The sequence below is a fragment of the Drosophila ananassae genome, chromosome 3L (genome assembly GCF_017639315.1).
Source record: "Drosophila ananassae strain 14024-0371.13 chromosome 3L, ASM1763931v2, whole genome shotgun sequence".
Classification (NCBI taxonomy): Eukaryota; Metazoa; Arthropoda; class Insecta; order Diptera; family Drosophilidae; genus Drosophila; species Drosophila ananassae.
In genome coordinates, this window is record NC_057929.1 from 20,183,883 (window position 1) to 20,203,189 (window position 19,307).

Consider the following 19,307-nt stretch of genomic DNA (forward strand, 5'->3'; position numbering starts at 1 on the left):
GTGTGTATGAATTTGGTGGGATGGGGTGGGTCGGGTTAATGGTGTTTCAAACGTTTTTGGTGAAATTGTGGGTTTCTGTACTTGGCTTCTTTACTAGTACAGATTTGGATGAAAATTGTGTTTGGTCATTCGGGGTAAGACTTGAGGCGGGTACTCTCTTGTGAGTACTTTATTACGTCTTCCGTGGAATACGGCTCTTGGAGTCTGAACATTCCTAGTGATCTGATTTTCTTTCTTAGGTTGCAAAGATGTCCAAAAGTTGAGAAAGACTGCCGTTCAGGCCTCTTACAAATTTATATAGTGCTTTCTGTCTATACAGTACTGTTAGGGCCTGTATATTTCCTGGGATGTTTCAAGATTCCCAATTTGGTCCAAAATCAGAGAAAGTTGTTGATATACGGCTTGATAGAATTCAACTGTTGAGCTGTTCTCTTAGTTCCCATAAACATTCTGATATTGCCTCCCAATCTAAATTTGTGTTATAAAATAGGACAGCATCTGCTTGTCCAATGTTTTGCTCCTAATTGTTAATATTATGCAATAGTACTTTGGGGACTTCTTTTTGTTGTCATAAATTTTTATAATCCTTTCTACGCTTTTCTTCCAAGATGAGTGTTTGACCTTGTTCCCAGAAAAGTCTCTAAGTGTCAGCACTATGTCTGCTAGTTTATCTCGGCGATTTAACTCGGCGAACCCAGCTAAGTTCTCTTGAAGTATGTCCCTAATTTTTTTTTCCACGTCCTTTTTCGTTAGTAGTTTGCACTCGTTCTAACAGAGGATGAGGTTCCTGCACGGTTTCCCATTCTATCTATCAAGGGTTATTAATGGATGATTGTTATTGTGTCTTTTGAGGGTTTATAGGTTGGATGTCAGACGATTTTTTCTTAATTTTTTTTCTTTAAAATCTAGCTTTAAATCTTCGTAAAAGTTTCCTTTTAATTGGAGTTGATGTTATTAGTTTATGTAGTTGATGTAATTAGTGAGTTTTGGTTGAGGTTTTTCAAAAAATTAATATGCTTTTGTTTCTTATTCGAATTCTAGGTTCTTTTGAAGGTTTTTCTTGGTAAGGTTTTCCTCTTAATATCGAGTTATAAATTTTTAGTTCGTGTTTTAGGATCATGGCATGCGTCCGGTGCACTCGATGTGGTTGCGTAAGCTCTATTGCTGTTGTTGTTAAGAACTTTTGCGCGTGTGACTGGATTTAACGTTTTCTTTAGTAATTTAGTTTTATTAAGTACTAACTGTGCCCTTCCACGCTTCGCTGTGGCGTATTGTGGTTGGACGTTCAAGAAATGAAGAACACGACAGAGCATAAGTTTCGAATACGTTTAATTTCGTAATACTTGTGGGTAAACAATACTTTTCTTTTCTCCATTCTCCGCGTAAATATGATAGCTATCTGGTGTCTTTGGTGGTGTTTCAAGTTGAGGTAATTTGATTTTCCGCCAGAACAACACATTCCTTTCGTTTCATTATTGAACTTCAGAGCCTGGCAGCAAGTGCAGACATGACTCATCTGGCCAATGACAACATGGCGACTGGAGCTATAACCAACAGCTGGATTATATCGAAATGCAAGACGATTGTATTGCTGATTTCGATTTATTGTTATCTGTGCACTGAATTCAACAGACCTTGCCCTGTCGTGTTCATGCCTCTGCGACCGAATTAAATCTGTTGCTGCCGAACGCGACTGTCGTGCTCACAATCGTTGACCCTCAAGCCTTTCTGCTGGTTCCATGATAATCCTCTGCCTTTGTCTCAACCGATCCGTCTCTCGCACCAATTCCTGCTGTTGCTCAGTCCTATTAGAAAACTTCCTTCTCATTGTTACTGCGTTGCGAGTACGACGACCCAAATAAATTTTTTGGGAGACATTATTTCGTTTGTGACTGAAACTTCAGGACAAAAAGCATATTGCGTTCGGTGCATAGAGAGTTGTTATAAAAACAATTTTATTTGCGATCGCGAGTGTATAATTACCTTCATTGCTTGAATTAGCTTGAATAGTTCAGTACTTTTTAAATATATAGAGGCCGGAGATAAGGACAAAACATTTTTATATAGATAGATTTGACATATTTGGTGTACATACATACATACATACAAAATAATAATATTTCCAGTATGCTTTTTAGTCAAATTAAAAAATTCTTTCGCTTTACACTACATTAAATTTGTGTTTGGCGCACTTTTGTTTTGACAACAGGGCAAAAGGGCAGGGCATTCTTTTTGGAAATGGGGCTAAGACTACCATCAGAATTTACATATATTTTGAAAAAAAAACCCTTTTTCTTAAATATACTAATTATAATTTTTAAGAATCAATACACATAAAATTTTTTTTTGTGTTAATGGGTTCCTAGTGATTGCAAAGTAAAAAGCAAAAAGCTAGTGTTTTGTCCCAGTTCCATTGCCCTAGTTCCTCATTAGTTGCTAAAAGGTCATATACATGTGTTGTTTAGTATAGGCGAAAGAAAATTAAAAGAAAAATGTATTGTGCCGTGCTAAGCAAAAACAGCGCTCATCCGAATGCATTTAGTGGTTGGATAGTCGATCGCTAATGGTCAGTGTTCGTCCATAGAGCGTAATGCTCGGTATAACGGTAGGTCCCGGAGTCGTAGTCAAAGAATGCATAAAATCAGACTAATTTACCTGGACTCTGCAAGGGACTGCTCGGTTGACCAGGTGCTTGCTGTGATCAGGCTGGAGTTGATGTGGGGTACTTGAAGTCCTGGGCTGGTTCTCCTAAAGTACAGATGGTATGGTGGTTCGGCTGATTCCGTATCGGCCGGTCCTACTTGTGGTCCGTTTCACGGGAGCAACACTCAAAGTAGGTTGGGTAACGCGGGGTCTACTTGTGGTCCGTTTACACAGGAGCCACTCGTAGTAGGTTAGATGACGCGGGGTCTCCTTGTGGTCCGTCTCACGGGAGCAACACTCGAAGTAGACTGGTATGCCGCGGGTTCTACATGTGGTCCGTTTACACAGGAGCTATTCGTAGTAGATAGCCTTTTGAGAGTCCTAACTTGTGAACCGTTTTACACAGGATCACTCAAAGTAGGTTAGTTTTAAGTGCCATAGTTCAAACACTGAGTAACGAGACGATTTACTCTGATTTTGCAACTATCTTTATTTAAGAAGAACAATTCTTATATAAGATGCTAGATTATACATAATTAAATCTAATCTACCTCAAGATACAACCGATAAAAATAAAATTATAAACATTTCCAAAATTGAAATTATTGTAGAATTGAAAAGGATGTGTTTTATCCAGTTGATTGATTCGGGCTCCACACGCTTATGTAGAATCAAAAACAATGTGTCTTATCCAGTTCAGTGTCTTTATTCGAATGATTTATTGTTTTCTTACACTAAGGCTTGCTAGCTGTCGGCGCAGCGGGACGAGAGGGGCCTACGCTGGGAATTGGTTGTTAACTACTCCCCCCTTAAATTGGACGCCGACCTCGGTGACTGCCAATTCGTCGATGGACCTTTGTAACTGGGATGCCTCTCGTTTGCGCCTGCAGTGTTGTTGGAGCTCCTGCATCAAACGCAGGTTATGCTCGTTCATCCGCTGTAGTAGTGGCAAACTTAGTATGTGATTGTGTCCCGTGATGTTAATTAGAGGGGAGGCCGCAATACCCGGGCTCTTATTCACAGAGTAGTTGAGGTTCAGATACACGGAGTCGTTGATCACCGCCTTCCTCTCGAAAGTGATAAGGTGGGTCCCTACTATAGGTGTTGTGGGACCGTCATCGATAGTAATCCTCGTTAATTTTTCGTTGACGATTATTACTCCGTCGTCCACAATTGTAAGGGGTTCCAGATTGCTGGGCCGCGTCCGGCATGTAGCCGCCCCGCCTGTATGTAATTGCCTGGCGCAAGTGTCGTGGGACGCCTTTTTGCAAAATTAGGCCAAGTTGGTAGAAGCGCAATCGGAGACTGCTAGGATTTCATCATCACATTCCGCCACGATGTTGTCTTCTATTTGTAGCATAGTATGGTAGTGTGCGACAGGGAAGAGCAGGACTTTCTTACAAATAAGCTTAACTCTAGGATACTGAACTATGAATGGATAATGACATTAGATTGGAAAATTTGAATCTTAAATACATCCATAAGGCTAACTATGGGGACCTCTGTGAGGTGTTCGTCAAAAATAGCCTTTTGGTCATTATGGTTGAAAATAGTAGGGCTTATGATATTGCTTTTAGCAAGTGTAATAGTGAGAATATTTTGGATTTCGGATATTAGCATTCTATTTCTGGCGAGGAGTGTTTCGAACAAATGACCTAAGTCAACAAGCCCGTCCCTTTTCTCCTTGAGGATCCTATTTACTGTGTCTCTGTGTCTCTGTGTTAATAACAACCTGTCTATTGTTGACTGTTGTTGTTGATAAGCGATGCTTGATTGGTGTTAATTCTATTAAGATCATCCGCGTCGGGTGTACCCGCCACGACCTTAAGAACTGAGTCCAAAAAATCGAGGCTCCTGGCCATTCTATGGTGTATCTTAAGCTTATCCAAAATGTTCTGGGCATGTTCGATGTCAACTTCCAGCAGCTTTCTCATGTGGGATTGTGGGAACAATTCCAGCATTCCGACCGTGGAGTCAATTATGCTAGCAAACTCGGACAGATTTGTCGAGTGCCTGACCAGGCCATACTGTTCCCATACTACTCCCAAACATTGCCGTCTAATACCGGGATGTATTTTGCATGCGAAAGATCGGTGATTCGCGCGCTTGCGGTGGACAGCAGTATGATGGATATAATGGCAAGCCTGTGGGAATTATAGCAAATGTTTGAGTTTTACTATATAGGGGCGAATGTGGCAGGTGAAATGCCTCTGATCTGATGTTGTCCTTATTGTCCCACCCTCCCTTTAATGAGAACATATGTTCCCAGATCTGCTTCTACACGCTCTTCTGAATAAAGCGGTGTCAATTTGTTCCCTAGTCTCTTGTTGCTGCGCAGGTGTACTCTTTCACCGACTTCGAAAATTCGGTTCTGCCTTGAAGGATTAACCCTGTCTAAGTTAGACTGTTGCTCCTTTGGCTTTAATTGCCAGCTTCATCTCATCGCTGCTGGCGTGGATGGCCTCCACCGGCATAAAATCTGTGACCGGTGGAGGCCACCGAGCCGGCTGGTTGAAGATCAGTGGGAGGGTTAGGCGGTAGGTTGCTGCCGCTGGTGGCCCTCGTCGCTATAGCTCCCCTTGGTTTTGCTTAGGAATGAAGTGCGGATTTTTGTCCTCACCTCTCCATTGCTTTCCCTGACCTTTATTGTTGCGCCTGTTGCCCTCATTGAAAGGGGCCTTGTCTTCCATAGCTTTCGCGTAAGATGCCGCGAACGCACTTCTTTCGATGCTGTTCTCGGCTTCTCGCGCTAACGCTAGAGCAGACGGAAGGTCTTTAGCTTGTGCTGGTAGCACGAGTGACTCGAGTGGTCTTTTAAGCCCTGCAATGAATGCATGAAGGGCGTCATCTCTAACCTCCTTATTTAGGATGGTTACTGTGTCCGAGTTGTGTGACATGACTATTTTGTTGGTGACGAGCGTGAGTTTCCTCTCGACCTCATCATAGTATGCCATAAGGTCAGCATCTCCTTGCCGAACCACCCGAACCAACTATCTAAAAATCATCGAGGACCAACTTTGCAAACGAGCGAAGTAACGCAACCAGGCTGCAATTTTGCGAATGCCTAAGTTTCCATTAGTTATAATAAAATGGAATAATCTACCTCAAGATACAACCGATAAAAATAAAATTATAAACATTTCCAAAATTGAAATCATTGTAGAATTGAAAAGGATGTGTTTTATCCAGTTGATTGATTCGGGCTCCACACGCTTATGTAGAATTAAAAACAATGTGTCTTATCCAGTTCTTTATTCGAATGATTTATTGTTTTCTTACACTAAGGCTTGCTAGCTGTCGGCGCAGCGGCAGAGCAGCCATTTTATATATTTTATATATAAGTAAAGTTACAATATGTAGAAACGGGTAGAGAGTTAGGCAAGTTATTTCATTGTTTGGGCCGGCTGGCTGTGCCTCGGTGACGGGGGTCGCCGGTAAGTTGCTGCCGCTGGTGGCCCTCTTCGCTATAGCTCCCAAAGGGTTGGGTAGTGGTGACCACCAAGGTTGGCACTTACTGGAGATTCGGGTGGTCGCTTCGATTTCCTTCCTTCTTCTGAAGTTTACGGTGGAAGATACTTATCTCCGTTGTTACGGCCCTTAAGGTACGATAACCAAATTCAATAAGTAGAATAAATGTAACGGCTAAAGCCGGAGTTTTATAATCGAGCTAGTGCTCTTTATTTCAAATCCGAATTAAAACTGAAATTTAAGAATCGACAAAAGCTAATGCCTAGCCGGATGCCCGTGGCAGACCGCTGACCTTGCCCATTTTGCAGAAGTCATACGATCGCTGTAAGCCAATGAGACAAAGCCACAGCACATAATGGTACAATATGCTGGCTAAGCTCTCGGGCCCATTAGGCTGGAACCAATTTAAGGTGGACCATACAAGAGTGTGTTAATAATAGTAATAATAAAAAATGATTAATAATAAAAAATTATTAACATTAATAATAATTAATATTAATGAAGGGGATAAGAATTGGCCTGCTCAGCCTACGCTGGGAATTGGTTGTTAACTACTCCCCCCTTAAATTGGACGCCGACCTCGGTGACTGCCAATTCGTCGATGGACCTTTGTAACTGGGATGCCTCTCGTTTGCGCCTGCAGTGTTGTTGGAGCTCCTGCATCAAACGCAGGTTATGCTCGTTCCGCTGTAGTAGTGGCAAACTTAGTATGTGATTGTGTCCCGTGATGTTAATTAGAGGGGAGGCCGCAATACCCGGGCTCTTATTCACAGAGTAGTTGAGGTTCAGATACACGGAGTCGTTGATCACCGCCTTCCTCTCGAAAGTGATAAGGTGGGTCCCTACTATAGGTGTTGTGGGACCGTCATCGATAGTAATCCTCGTTAATTTTTCGTTGACGATTATTACTCCGTCGTCCACAATTGTAAGGGGTTCCAGATTGCTGGGCCGCGTCCGGCATGTAGCCGCCCCGCCTGTATGTAATTGCCTGGCGCAAGTGTCGTGGGACGCCATTTTGCAAAATTAGGCCAAGTTGGTAGAAGCGCAATCGGAGACTGCTAGGATTTCATCATCACATTCCGCCACGATGTTGTCTTCTATTTGTAGCATAGTATGGTAGTGTGCGACAGGGAAGAGCAGGACTTTCTTACAAATAAGCTTAACTCTAGGATACTGAACTATGAATGGATAATGACATTAGATTGGAAAATTTGAATCTTAAATACATCCATAAGGCTAACTATGGGGACCTCTGTGAGGTGTTCGTCAAAAATAGCCTTTTGGTCATTATGGTTGAAAATAGTAGGGCTTATGATATTGCTTTTAGCAAGTGTAATAGTGAGAATATTTTGGATTTCGGATATTAGCATTCTATTTCTGGCGAGGAGTGTTTCGAACAAATGACCTAAGTCAACAAGCCCGTCCCTTTTCTCCTTGAGGATCCTATTTACTGTGTCTGTGAGCAAATTAATGTGTTTCTGTGTCTCTGTGTTAATAACAACCTGTCTATTGTTGACTGTTGTTGTTGATAAGCGATGCTTGATTGGTGTTAATTCTATTAAGATCATCCGCGTCGGGTGTACCCGCCACGACCTTAAGAACTGAGTCCAAAAAATCGAGGCTCCTGGCCATTCTATGGTGTATCTTAAGCTTATCCAAAATGTTCTGGGCATGTTCGATGTCAACTTCCAGCAGCTTTCTCATGTGGGATTGTGGGAACAATTCCAGCATTCCGACCGTGGAGTCAATTGTGCTAGCAAACTCGGACAGATTTGTCGAGTGCCTGACCAGACCATACTGTTCCCATACTACTCCCAAACATTGCCGTCTAATACCGGGATGTATTTTGCATGCGAAAGATCGGTGATTCGCGCGCTTGCGGTGGACAGCAGTATGATGGATATAATGGCAAGCCTGTGGGAATTATAGCAAATGTTTGAGTTTTACTATATAGGGGCGAATGTGGCAGGTGAAATGCCTCTGATCTGATGTTGTCCTTATTGTCCCACCCTCCCTTTAATGAGAACATATGTTCCCAGATCTGCTTCTACACGCTCTTCTGAATAAAGCGGTGTCAATTTGTTCCCTAGTCTCTTGTTGCTGCGCAGGTGTACTCTTTCACCGACTTCGAAAATTCGGTTCTGCCTTGAAGGATTAACCCTGTCTAAGTTAGACTGTTGCTCCTTTGGCTTTAATTGCCAGCTTCATCTCATCGCTGCTGGCGTGGATGGCCTCCACCGGCATAAAATCTGTGACCGGTGGAGGCCACCGGTATCTCATATTCTGTTTCCTCCTGTTGGGGCTAGGCTATATTATTGACGCGTTGGCGTCTTTGGCCCGATTTCCTATGGGACGAGCTCTGCCTTTTGTAATTGTTATTACTTTGCGGTTTCCCCCAGCTGGTTTCTTGTCTGAATTTAGCCGTTGAGGGGTCTACCTCCATGGGCTGAACTTTATTCTGGTCTAAGGTCTCAGGATCCCTGCGCTTTGGCCAGGAATTGTCCTCATGAGGCCCACCTTGGTTTTGCTTAGGAATGAAGTGCGGATTTTTGTCCTCACCTTTCCATTGCTTTCCTTGACCTTTATTGTTGCGCCTGTTGCCCTCATTGAAAGGGGCCTTGTCTTCCATAACTAGCGAACACTATTACATATTGTATAACTTCAGGGGTAGAGTTCGAATATTAATAGTAATATTAATCCGTTGGGCGTCAATTATTTAATTGCTTGTGCCGGCTGGCTGTGCCTCCGTGGCAGGGGAAGAGCCGGCTGGTTGAAGATCAGTGGGAGGGTTAGGCGGTAGGTTGCTGCCGCTGGTGGCCCTCGTCGCTATAGCTCCCCTTGGTTTTGCTTAGGAATGAAGTGCGGATTTTTGTCCTCACCTCTCCATTGCTTTCCCTGACCTTTATTGTTGCGCCTGTTGCCCTCATTGAAAGGGGCCTTGTCTTCCATAGCTTTCGCGTAAGATGCCGCGAACGCACTTCTTTCGATGCTGTTCTCGGCTTCTCGCGCTAACGCTAGAGCAGACGGAAGGTCTTTAGCTTGTGCTGGTAGCACGAGTGACTCGAGTGGTCTTTTAAGCCCTGCAATGAATGCATGAAGGGCGTCATCTCTAACCTCCTTGTTTAGGATGGTTACTGTGTCCGAGTTGTGTGACATGACTATTTTGTTGGTGACGAGCGTGAGTTTCCTCTCGACCTCATCATAGTATGCCATAAGGTCAGCATCTCCTTGCCGAACCACCCGAACCAACTATCTAAAAATCATAGAGGACCAACTTTGCAAACGAGCGAAGTAACGAAACCAGGCTGCAATTTTGCGAATGCCTAAGTTTCCATTAGTTATAATAAAATGGAATAATCTACCTCAAGATACAACCGATAAAAATAAAATTATAAACATTTCCAAAATTGAAATCATTGTAGAATTGAAAAGGATGTGTTTTATCCAGTTGATTGATTCGGGCTCCACACGCTTATGTAGAATTAAAAACAATGTGTCTTATCCAGTTCAGTGTCTTTATTCGAATGATTTATTGTTTTCTTACACTAAGGGTTGCTAGCTGTCGGCGCAGCGGCAGAGCAGCCATTTTATATATTTTATATATAAGTAAAGTTACAATATGTAGAAACGGGTAGAGAGTTATGCAAGTTATTTCATTGTTTGGGCCGGCTGGCTGTGCCTCCGTGACGGGGGTCGCCGGTAGGTTGCTGCCGCTGGTGGCCCTCGTCGCTATAGCTCCCAAAGGGTTGGGTGGGAGATACTTATCTCCGTTGTTACGGCCCTTAAGGTACGATAACCAAATTCAATAAGTAGAATAAATGTAACGGCTAAAGCCGGAGTTTTATAATCGAGCTAGTGCTCTTTATTTCAAATCCGAATTAAAACTGAAATTTAAGAATCGACAAAATCTAATGCCTAGCCGGATGACCGTGGCAGACCGCTGACCTTGCCCATTTTGCAGAAGTCATACGATCGCTGTAAGCCAATGAGACAAAGCCACAGCACATAATGGTACAATATGCTGGCTAAGCTCTCGGGCCCATTAGGCTGGAACCAATTTAAGGTGGACCATACAAGAGTGTGTTAATAATAGTAATAATAAAAAATGATTAATAATAAAAAATTATTAACATTAATAATGATTAATATTAATGAAGGGGATAAGAATTGGCCTGCTCAGCCTACGCTGGGAATTGGTTGTTAACTACTCCCCCCTTAAATTGGACGCCGACCTCGGTGACTGCCAATTCGTCGATGGACCTTTGTAACTGGGATGCCTCTCGTTTGCGCCTGCAGTGTTGTTGGAGCTCCTGCATCAAACGCAGGTTATGCTCGTTCATCCGCTGTAGTAGTGGCAAACTTAGTATGTGATTGTGTCCCGTGATGTTAATTAGAGGGGAGGCCGCAATACCCGGGCTCTTATTCACAGAGTAGTTGAGGTTCAGATACACGGAGTCGTTGATCACCGCCTTCCTCTCGAAAGTGATAAGGTGGGTCCCTACTATAGGTGTTGTGGGACCGTCATCGATAGTAATCCTCGTTAATTTTTCGTTGACGATTATTACTCCGTCGTCCACAATTGTAAGGGGTTCCAGATTGCTGGGCCGCGTCCGGCATGTAGCCGCCCCGCCTGTATGTAATTGCCTGGCGCAAGTGTCGTGGGACGCCTTTTTGCAAAATTAGGCAAAGTTGGTAGAAGCGCAATCGGAGACTGCTAGGATTTCATCATCACATTCCGCCACGATGTTGTCTTCTATTTGTAGCATAGTATGGTAGTGTGCGACAGGGAAGAGCAGGACTTTCTTACAAATAAGCTTAACTCTAGGATACTGAACTATGAATGGATAATGACATTAGATTGGAAAATTTGAATCTTAAATACATCCATAAGGCTAACTATGGGGACCTCTGTGAGGTGTTCGTGAAAAATAGCCTTTTGGTCATTATGGTTGAAAATAGTAGATGGATGTCGGTAGATGGAATGGATTTCGGATATTAGCATTCTATTTCTGGCGAGGAGTGTTTCGAACAAATGACCTAAGTCAACAAGCCCGTCCCTTTTCTCCTTGAGGATCCTATTTACTGTGTCTGTGAGCAAATTAATGTCTCTGTGTTAATAACAACCTGTCTATTGTTGACTGTTGTTGTTGATAAGCGATGCTTGATTGGTGTTAATTCTATTAAGATCATCCGCGTCGGGTGTACCCGCCACGACCTTAAGAACTGAGTTCAAAAAATCGAGGCTCCTGGCCATTCTATGGTGTATCTTAAGCTTATCCAAAATGTTCTGGGCATGTTCGATGTCAACTTCCAGCAGCTTTCTCATGTGGGATTGTGGGAACAATTCCAGCATTCCGACCGTGGAGTCAATTGTGCTAGCAAACTCGGACAGATTTGTCGAGTGCCTGACCAGGCCATACTGTTCCCATACTACTCCCAAACATTGCCGTCTAATACCGGGATGTATTTTGCATGCGAAAGATCGGTGATTCGCGCGCTTGCGGTGGACAGCAGTATGATGGATATAATGGCAAGCCTGTGGGAATTATAGCAAATGTTTGAGTTTTACTATATAGGGGCGAATGTGGCAGGTGAAATGCCTCTGATCTGATGTTGTCCTTATTGTCCCACCCTCCCTTTAATGAGAACATATGTTCCCAGATCTGCTTCTACACGCTCTTCTGAATAAAGCGGTGTCAATTTGTTCCCTAGTCTCTTGTTGCTGCGCAGGTGTACTCTTTCACCGACTTCGAAAATTCGGTTCTGCCTTGAAGGATTAACCCTGTCTAAGTTAGACTGCTGCTCCTTTGGCTTTAATTGCCAGCTTCATCTCATCGCTGCTGGCGTGGATGGCCTCCACCGGCATAAAATCTGTGACCGGTGGAGGCCACCGGTATCTCATATTCTGTTTCCTCCTGTTGGGGCTAGGCTATATTATTGACGCGTTGGCGTCTTTGGCCCGATTTCCTATGGGACGAGCTCTGCCTTTTGTAATTGTTATTACTTTGCGGTTTCCCCCAGCTGGTTTCTTGTCTGAATTTAGCCGTTGAGGGGTCTACCTCCATGGGCTGAACTTTATTCTGGTCTAAGGTCTCAGGATCCCTGCGCTTTGGCCAGGAATTGTCCTCATGAGGCCCACCTTGGTTTTGCTTAGGAATGAAGTGCGGATTTTTGTCCTCACCTCTCCATTGCTTTCCCTGACCTTTATTGTTGCGCCTGTTGCCCTCATTGAAAGGGGCCTTGTCTTCCATAGCTTTCGCGTAAGATGCCGCGAACGCACTTCTTTCGATGCTGTTCTCGGCTTCTCGCGCTAACGCTAGAGCAGACGGAAGGTCTTTAGCTTGAATGCAATGAATGCATGAAGGGCGTCATCTCTAACCTCCTTATTTAGGATGGTTACTGTGTCCGAGTTGTGTGACATGACTATTTTGTTGGTGACGAGCGTGAGTTTCCTCTCGACCTCATCATAGTATGCCATAAGGTCAGCATCTCCTTGCCGAACCACCCGAACCAACTATCTAAAAATCATAGAGGACCAACTTTGCAAACGAGCGAAGTAACGCAACCAGGCTGCAATTTTGCGAATGCCTAAGTTTCCATTAGTTATAATAAAATGGAATAATCTACCTCAAGATACAACCGATAAAAATAAAATTATAAACATTTCCAAAATTGAAATCATTGTAGAATTGAAAAGGATGTGTTTTATCCAGTTGATTGATTCGGGCTCCACACGCTTATGTAGAATTAAAAACAATGTGTCTTATCCAGTTCAGTGTCTTTATTCGAATGATTTATTGTTTTCTTACACTAAGGGTTGCTAGCTGTCGGCGCAGCGGCAGAGCAGCCATTTTATATATTTTATATATAAGTAAAGTTACAATATGTAGAAACGGGTAGAGAGTTATGCAAGTTATTTCATTGTTTGGGCCGGCTGGCTGTGCCTCCGTGACGGGGGTCGCCGGTAGGTTGCTGCCGCTGGTGGCCCTCGTCGCTATAGCTCCCAAAGGGTTGGGTGGGAGATACTTATCTCCGTTGTTACGGCCCTTAAGGTACGATAACCTAATTCAATAAGTAGAATAAATGTAACGGCTAAAGCCGGAGTTTTATAATCGAGCTAGTGCTCTTTATTTCAAATCCGAATTAAAACTGAAATTTAAGAATCGACAAAATCTAATGCCTAGCCGGATGACCGTGGCAGACCTCTGACCTTGCCCATTTTGCAGAAGTCATACGATCGCTGTAAGCCAATGAGACAAAGCCACAGCACATAATGGTACAATATGCTGGCTAAGCTCTCGGGCCCATTAGGCTGGAACCAATTTAAGGTGGACCATACAAGAGTGTGTTAATAATAGTAATAATAAAAAATGATTAATAATAAAAAATTATTAACATTAATAATGATTAATATTAATGAAGGGGATAAGAATTGGCCTGCTCAGCCTACGCTGGGAATTGGTTGTTAACTACTCCCCCCTTAAATTGGACGCCGACCTCGGTGACTGCCAATTCGTCGATGGACCTTTGTAACTGGGATGCCTCTCGTTTGCGCCTGCAGTGTTGTTGGAGCGGCGAACCAAATCTTCGGGGATCCTCCAGCCGACACGTCATCTCTGAGCTCCTGCATCAAACGCAGGTTATGCTCGTTCATCCGCTGTAAAGGTGGCAAACTTAGTATGTGATCGTGTTCCGTGATGTTAATTAGAGGGGAGGCCGCAATACCCGGGCTCTTATTCACAGAGTAGTTGAGGTTCAGATACACGGAGTCGTTGATCACCGCCTTCCTCTCGAAAGTGATAAGGTGGGTCCCTACTATAGGTGTTGTGGGACCGTCATCGATAGTAATCCTCGTTAATTTTTCGTTGACGATTATTAGTCCGTCGTCCACAATTGTAAGGGGTTCCGCGTCCGGCATGTAGCCGCCCCGCCTTTATGTAATTGCCTGGTGCAAGTGTCGTGGGACGCCTTTTTGCAAAATTAGGCCAAGTTGGTAGAAGCGCAATCGGACACTGCTAGGATTTCATCATCACATTCCGCCACGATGTTGTCTTCTATTTGTAGCATAGTATGGTAGTGTGCGACAGGGAAGAGCAGGACTTTCTTACAAATAAGCTTAACTCTAGGATACTGAACTATGAATGGATAATGACATTAGATTGGAAAATTTGAATCTTAAATACATCCATAAGGCTAACTATGGGGACCTCTGTGAGGTGTTCGTCAAAAATAGCCTTTTGGTCATTATGGTTGAAAATAGTAGGGCTTATGATATTGCTTTTAGCAAGTGTAATAGTGAGAATATTTTGGATTTCGGATATTAGCATTCTATTTCTGGCGAGGAGTGTTTCGAACAAATGACCTAAGTCAACAAGCCCGTCCCTTTTCTCCTTGAGGATCCTATTTACTGTGTCTGTGAGCAAATTAATGTGTTTCTGTGTCTCTGTGTTAATAACAACCTGTCTATTGTTGACTGTTGCTTGACTGTAAGCGATGCTTGATTGGTGTTAATTCTATTAAGATCATCCGCGTCGGGTGTACCCGCCACGACCTTAAGAACTGAGCCCAAAAAATCGAGGCTCCTGGCCATTCTATGGTGTATCTTAAGCTTATCCAAAATGTTCTGGGCATGTTCGATGTCAACTTCCAGCAGCTTTCTCATGTGGGATTGTGGGAACAATTCCAGCATTCCGACCGTGGAGTCAATTGTGCTAGCAAACTCGGACAGATTTGTCGAGTGCCTGACCAGGCCATACTGTTCCCATACTTCTCCCAAACATTGCCGTCTAATACCGGGATGTATTTTGCATGCGAAAGATCGGTGATTCGCGCGCTTGCGGTGGACAGCAGTATGATGGATATAATGGCAAGCCTGTGGGAATTATAGCAAATGTTTGAGTTTTACTATATAGGGGCGAATGTGGCAGGTGAAATGCCTCTGATCTGATGTTGTCCTTATTGTCCCACCCTCCCTTTAATGAGAACATATGTTCCCAGATCTGCTTCTACACGCTTTTCTGAATAAAGCGGTGTCAATTTGTTCCCTAGTCTCTTGTTGCTGCGCAGGTGTACTCTTTCACCGACTTCGAAAATTCGGTTCTGCCTTGAAGGATTAACCCTGTCTAAGTTAGACTATTGCTCCTTTGGCTTTAATTGCCAGCTTCATCTCATCGCTGCTGGCGTGGATGGCCTCCACCGGCATAAAATCTGTGACCGGTGGAGGCCACCGGTATCTCATATTCTGTTTCCTCCTGTTGGGGCTAGGCTATATTATTGACGCGTTGGCGTCTTTGGCCCGATTGCCTCTGGGACGAGTTCTGCCTTTTGTAATTTTTATTACTTTGTGGCTTCCCCCAGCTTGTTTCTTGTCTGAATTTAGCCGTTGAGGGGTCTACCTCCATGGGCTGAACTTTATTCTGGTCTAAGGTCTCAGGATCCCTGCGCTTTGGCCAGGAATTGTCATCATGAGGCCTACCTTGGTTTCGCTTAGGAATGAAGTGCGGATTTTTGTTCTCACCTTTCCATTGCTTTCCCTGATCTTTATTGTTGTGCCTGTTGCCCTCATTGAAAGGGGCCTTGTCTTCCATAGCTAGCGAACACTATTACATATTGTATAACTTCAGGGGTAGAGTTCGAATATTAATAGTAATATTAATCCGTTGGGCGTCAATTATTTAATTGCTTGTGCCGGCTGGCTGTGCCTCCGTGGCAGGGGAAGAGCCGGCTGGTTGAAGATCAGTGGGAGGGTTAGGCGGTAGGTTGCTGCCGCTGGTGGCCCTCGTCGCTATAGCTCCCCTTGGTTTTGCTTAGGAATGAAGTGCGGATTTTTGTCCTCACCTCTCCATTGCTTTCCCTGACCTTTATTGTTGCGCCTGTTGCCCTCATTGAAAGGGGCCTTGTCTTCCATAGCTTTCGCGTAAGATGCCGCGAACGCACTTCTTTCGATGCTGTTCTCGGCTTCTCGCGCTAACGCTAGAGCAGACGGAAGGTCTTTAGCTTGTGCTGGTAGCACGAGTTACTCGAGTGGTCTTTTAAGCCCTGCAATGAATGCATGAAGGGCGTCATCCCTAACCTCCTTATTTAGGATGGTTGCTGTGTCCGAGTTGTGTGACATGAATATTTTGTTGGTGACGAGCGTGAGTTTCCTCTCGACCTCGTCATAGTATGCCATAAGGTTAGCATCTTCTTGCCGAACCACCCGAACCAACTATCTAAAAAGCATCGAGGACCAACTTCGCAAACGAGCGAAGTAACGCAACCAGGCTGCAATTTTGCGAATGACTAAGTTTCCATTAGTTATAATAAAATGGAATAATCTACCTCAAGATACAACCGATAAAAATAAAATTATAAACATTTCCAAAATTTAAATCATTGTAGAATTGAAAAGGATGTGTTTTATCCAGTTGATTGATTCGGGCTCCACACGCTTATGTAGAATTAAAAACAATGTGTCTTATCCAGTTCAGTGTCTTTATTCGAATGATTTATTGTTTTCTTACACTAAGGGTTGCTAGCTGTCGGCGCAGCGGCAGAGCAGCCATTTTATATATTTTATATATAAGTAAAGTTACAATATGTAGAAACGGGTAGAGAGTTATGCAAGTTATTTCATTTTTTGGGCCGGCTGGCTGTGCCTCCGTGACGGGGGTCGCCGGTAGGTTGCTGCCGCTGGTGGCCCTCGTCGCTATAGCTCCCAAAGGGTTGGGTGGGAGATACTTATCTCCGTTGTTACGGCCCTTAAGGTACGATAACCAAATTCAATAAGTAGAATAAATGTAACGGCTAAAGCCGGAGTTTTATAATCGAGCTAGTGCTCTTTATTTCAAATCCGAATTAAAACTGAAATTTAAGAATCGACAAAATCTAATGCCTAGCCGGATGACCGTGGCAGACCGCTGGCCTTGCCCATTTTGCAGAAGTCATACGATCGCTGTAAGCCAATGAGACAAAGTCACAGCACATAATGGTACAATATGCTGGCTAAGCTCTCGGGCCCATTAGGCTGTAACCAATTTAAGGTGGACCATACAAGAGTGTCTTAATAATAGTAATAATAAAAAATGATTAATAATAAAAAATTATTAACATTAATAATGATTAATATTAATGAAGGGGATAAGAATTGGCCTGCTCAGCCTACGCTGGGAATTGGTTGTTAACTACTCCCCCCTTAAATTGGACGCCGACCTCGGTGACTGCCAATTCGTCGATGGACCTTTGTAACTGGGATGCCTCTCGTTTGCGCCTGCAGTGTTGTTGGAGCTCCTGCATCAAACGCAGGATATGCTCGTTCATCCGCTGTAGTAGTGGCAAACTTAATATGTGATTGTGTCCCGTGATGTTAATTAGAGGGGAGGCCGCAATACCCGGGCTCTTATTCACAGAGTAGTTGAGGTTCAGAAGGTGGGTCCCTACTATAGGTGTTGTGGGACCGTCATCGATAGTAATCCTCGTTAATTTTTCGTTGACGATTATTACTCCGTCGTCCACAATTGTAAGGGGTTCCAGATTGCTGGGCCGCGTCCGGCATGTAGCCACCCCGCCTGTATGTAATTGCCTGGCGCAAGTGTCGTGGGACGCCTTTTTGCTAAATTAGGCCAAGTTGGTAGAAGCGCAATCGGAGACTGCTAGAATTTCATCATCACATTCCGCCACGATGTTGTCTTGTTTTTGTAGCATAGTATGGTAGTTTGCGACAGGGAAGAGTAGGACTTTCTTACAAATAAGCTTAACTCTAGGATACTGAACTATGAATGGATAATGACATTAGATTGGAAAATTTGAATCTTAAATACATCCATAAGGCTAACTATGGGGACCTCTGTGAGGTGTTCGTCAAAAATAGCCTTTAGGTCATTATGGTTGAAAATAGTAGGGCTTATAATATTGCTTTTAGCGAGTGTAATAGTGAGAATATTTTGGATTTCGGATATTAGCATTCGATTTCTGGCGAGGAGTGTTTCGAACAAATGACCTAAGTCAACAAGCCCGTCCCTTTTCTCCTTGAGGATCCTATTTACTGTGTCTGTGAGCAAATGTGTGTATGTGTTTCTGTGTCTCTGTGTTAATAACAACCTGTCTATTGTTGACTGTTGTTGTTGATAAGCGATGCTTGATTGGTGTTAATTCTATTAAGATCATCCGCGTCGGGTGTACCCGCCACGACCTTAAGAACTGAGCCCAAAAAATCGAGGCTCCTGGCCATTCTATGGTGTATCTTAAGCTTATCCAAAATGTTCTGGGCATGTTCGATGTCAACTTCCAGCAGCTTTCTCATGTGGGATTGTGGGAACAATTCCAGCATTCCGACCGTGGAGTCAATTATGCTAGCAAACTCGGACAGATTTGTCGAGTGCCTGACCAGGCCATACTGTTCCCATACTACTCCCAAACATTGCCGTCTAATACCGGGATGTATTTTGCATGCGAAAGATCGGTGATTCGGACGCTTGCGGTGGACAGCAGTATGATGGATATAATGGCAAGCCTGTGGGAATTATAGCAAATTTTTGAGTTTTACTATATAGGGGCGAATGTGGCAGGTGAAATGCCTCTGATCTGATGTTGTCCTTATTGTCCCACCCTCCCTTTAATGAGAACATATGTTCCCAGATCTGCTTCTACACGCTCTTCTGAATAAAGCGGTGTCAATTTGTTCCCTAGTCTCTTGTTGCTGCGCAGGTGTCTCTTTCACCGACTTCGAAAATTCGGTTCTGCCTTGAAGGATTAACCCTGTCTAAGTTAGACTGTTGCTCCTTTGGCTTTAATTGCCAGCTTCATCTCATCGCTGCTGGCGTGGATGGCCTCCACCGGCCTAAACTCTGTGACCGAATGTAGCGACCTATTGTATTCTATCGTAGACCGCAATATTAGTTCCACAGTATCCTCGATTTTTTTATCAATTTTGAGGCATCTGGCAATTTCCGCCAGGGTACTGTGAAATCTCTCTACTTGGCCATTGGAGTTACTGTGTAGCGGCGGCGCATTGACGACATCGATGCTGTATTGGTTTTTCAGCAATATTCAGCAATCATTATCGCAATATATGGTCTTGGTGTTAGGGTAGAAATTTACCAATTGGAGGATAGGTGCTCGTACATCTATTACTGCCCTAGAAACCTGTACGATAGCGAATTTGGAAAATTTGTCAATGCAGGTTAAGAAGATTTTTTTGTCGGTCGAAAAAATGTCGA

The 19,307-nt window shown here is 43.7% G+C and overlaps 1 long non-coding RNA gene across 1 annotated transcript; it reads right to left on the reverse strand.

Moving 5' to 3' along the window:
* Window positions 1–1,312: 1,312 nt before the first annotated feature.
* LOC116656208 lies at window positions 1,313–2,041 on the reverse strand. Its single transcript, XR_004311209.1, has 2 exons — window positions 1,984–2,041; window positions 1,313–1,898 (listed from the first exon to the last, which is right to left on the reverse strand). It is a non-coding gene; the product is annotated as an uncharacterized LOC116656208 (long non-coding RNA).
* Between the last annotated feature and the right edge of the window lie 17,266 nt (window positions 2,042–19,307).